The 3078-nt window shown below is 48.9% G+C and overlaps 1 pseudogene; it reads left to right on the plus strand.

The window, feature by feature from the left end:
* Window positions 1-1521: 1521 nt before the first annotated feature.
* Window positions 1522-2715, plus strand: LOC146183629 (polyadenylate-binding protein-interacting protein 1-like; annotated as a pseudogene).
* Window positions 2716-3078: the final 363 nt, after the last annotated feature.

The raw sequence follows: 3078 nt of genomic DNA on the forward strand, positions 1-3078 counted from the left end.
AGAAAATAAAAATTACGGCAGAACTGCCAAGTGGCGAAAAAGCACGTGCACACATGGCCCGGCGCCTTAGGGCACATCTCCAGATACAACCTGGGCTCGTCCTGTCCTGCGAAAGAGCTTGCTTTTTTTTTTCTTTTTTTTTTTTTTTTGAAGAGCGATTGCATTGACTGACGGTGCCCAGCTTTACTCGGCTCTCGGTTCGGGGGAGTCGAACATATGCCGTCTACACATGCACTGCCACCGATCGAGGGGAAAAGCCAGTGGTGCGCATTGCACACTGGCTTAGTTTTTGTTTTATTGATCTACTTACTTTCAAACTGCCAAATTGCGCGGATTTCAAATTCGTACTTCAAAAAGAAAAAAAAATGAAGAGCCGCCGGCAGAAGCGATCGCGCGCCGACGATGCGCTGCGCCCCAAGCGCCGGCGGCCTTCTACCAGACGACATAAACGAGTAGCGGCTTTCTTTTTGATTTTGATTTATTTTTCAACACAAACACATGTTACACATGTCTCTTACGTGCGCATGTGGCATGAGGCAGGAAATGGCCGAAGAAAGCTTCGTTCTAACAAGTTTGCTGTCGAGAAGCGTAGACTTCGCGTTCACTCCGCCGCCTCCGACGAGCAGACGTACCACATACGGGAGCGCCGGCGGGAGGTGGCGCCACTTGTTCCGGAGCAGTGGCGCCTCCATACCAGCGCACTAGGCCGTAGAAACGGCTATAGTGAACTAGAATACTATAGAAACGGCGACGAGAAACGGCAGACATTTTACAAACAAAACATAAAACAAGTTTTACGTCACGTCCGGCAAGTTATTTCTCCTCACTTCTTTCAGCTGGCGCATGCGCAGAAGCGACGGAGCATTCCAATAAAGATGGACTGGTACCATGACTCGACTTCTGCGGCACTTTTCAAAACTGTGCGTTTGAACCTAATCCTCGAACCTGCAGGGTAAATGCTGCTCAAACTACGAACTGCCACCAAATGTAGTTCAAAAGATAGGCACGATGGAGGCATACGCTGACAACAGCACTGGAAGCCCACCTGTACCTGGTACCAGCGGTACGAGTAGTCAGTCGTTTGTAGATGAAGCAGACATCTTTCTGTGATTGTGCCTGCAGTCAGGCAGGACGTCCTCAGCAGTGTCTAGTCAGTACTTTCCATTTCGCAAACTTAAAAAAAAAGAATAGTTTTTAGAACTTTAATATATTCAATGGTGTTTAGTAGGAAAAAAAAGTGCGTTTTTTCTTTTTACATTAGTTATACTTGTTTAAAAACTGAATAAAATGTACAAAAATGAACTTTTTGGCACATAAATACATTTAGCGGTTTTTAGCGGGTTTTGAGAGTTCTTGTTGCAGGATTTCTATTTTTTAAGTTGGCAACACTGATCGGCAGTGCTCCATTTTGTTCCATTTTGGAATCCAGTGCCGGAAGGAAATTGTGCCTGTCCGCCTAGCTTAGAGACTGTGCTTAGCATGGATTCAAGTGGGAACGCTTACACGCGAACGACAGCCAGCGGCGTCGCTTCTGGACCAGCGGTCACACCGCTGAGGCAAACTCGAAACGCCGAACAAGCGTCGGACAAGCACTGCCCTGACGGTGCGACTTCTCAACACGACAAGCTGTCAGGGAAAAGCATGCCATCCTTCGTGCTCAAGAGTACCCTGTCTCCTGATGCTCCCGTGTTTGTTCCGAGGCACTTCCGAGTCCCTCTGCCACAGGAAGTTGCCAAGCCGTGCCCACTTTCACCTCAGTCACAGGATGCCAACCATATGCAATGCTGGGGCTCATGAGCTTCATTGAGGACGTAACGCTGTGTCCTGCGGAGTTTGACTCCAAAATTGAGGATTTGACCAGCACACTGAATGGAATTACGGATGCAAGCGCCCTGTGTCAAGTTGTTGACACCATTTTCGAGCAGGGCTTGAAGGAAGCCAACTTTAGGTATAGCGGGGCACGCTTGTGCAACGACTTGGCGAGCAACCTTCATATTCGTGGCGTGGAGGATTTCACAAACCTGCTCCTGGACCGGTGCCACAAAGAGTACGTCAAGCAGAATGACTTGGGGTCCGATAACTTAATTGATGATGCCTACCTACGTGGGCTACTCCTCTTTATTGCCGAGCGCTTCTCGCAGATGACGTTCTTGCGATAAGACAACTCGTACAAGGTGAAGCGCCTGGCAGCCTTCATTCCCAACATGATGCACGCTCTGCTGCAGTCCCTCACCAAGGAAAATATCAAGAGTACCATCCAGGTACTGAAGCTCATTGGTGCCTACCTGGAGAACTATGAGAAAGTTGGGTCGGCTTCAGCCGACAGTAGCGCCCTCGACAGCGTGTTTCAAAAGCTCCGTGAGATCTCTGTAAAGAAGGCCGTCGACCCGACCGCGGCGTTGATGGTCCGGAATGTCATTGAGCTCCGCGAGATGAACTGGGGCCGCTCTTCGTCATCTTTGAGCTCCCCGTCGGCTGGCCCAGGCGAAGACAGCCTTCCCATTACGTGCGGCCCCGACGGTGTTCCAGTGTCCAATGAAGAGGAGAGGTTTTTCCATGAGCTTCTCCTCACAGAACAGATGGGGAACCTCAACGTGTCTGATGGAAGCAGATACTCCAACAACTGCTGCAATGACGACATGAATGATGAAATCGCGGCAGCCTATGAAGAATTCCTCAAGGAGTCGGGACAATGAAGCACTCTCCATGTCTGCAAGGGGCAAGGGGGCGGGGACCAGGGTGGCCTGGCCAAGAATTGCGAAGATGGGGAAAGTGTGGGGGATGACAGTGCCCGGTGTTTTCTTAAGTATTCATTTATTTCTTGTTGTTCTCCTTATGTTTGAGTGAATTTGGAGTGATGAAACTTTGCGCTTTCATATTTTTTAAGTAGGCCGGGTTGGGGCCTCTTTCAGTTACCTCAAGTTTGCTTTATTTCTTTCACTATACTTTTTCTCTATATCGCCATGCATGGGTCACGTCACATGGTGTCATGACATGATGCAGGCCATTTGAATATAATTCAGAAGCAACCTTGTACATTATTGATGCACAAAGTGCGGATTTTTGGACGAGGACTAA

This window comes from Amblyomma maculatum, chromosome 7, assembly GCF_055883805.1.
Source record: "Amblyomma maculatum isolate TAMU_Amacu chromosome 7, ASM5588380v1, whole genome shotgun sequence".
In the NCBI taxonomy this organism is placed as follows: domain Eukaryota; kingdom Metazoa; phylum Arthropoda; class Arachnida; order Ixodida; family Ixodidae; genus Amblyomma; species Amblyomma maculatum.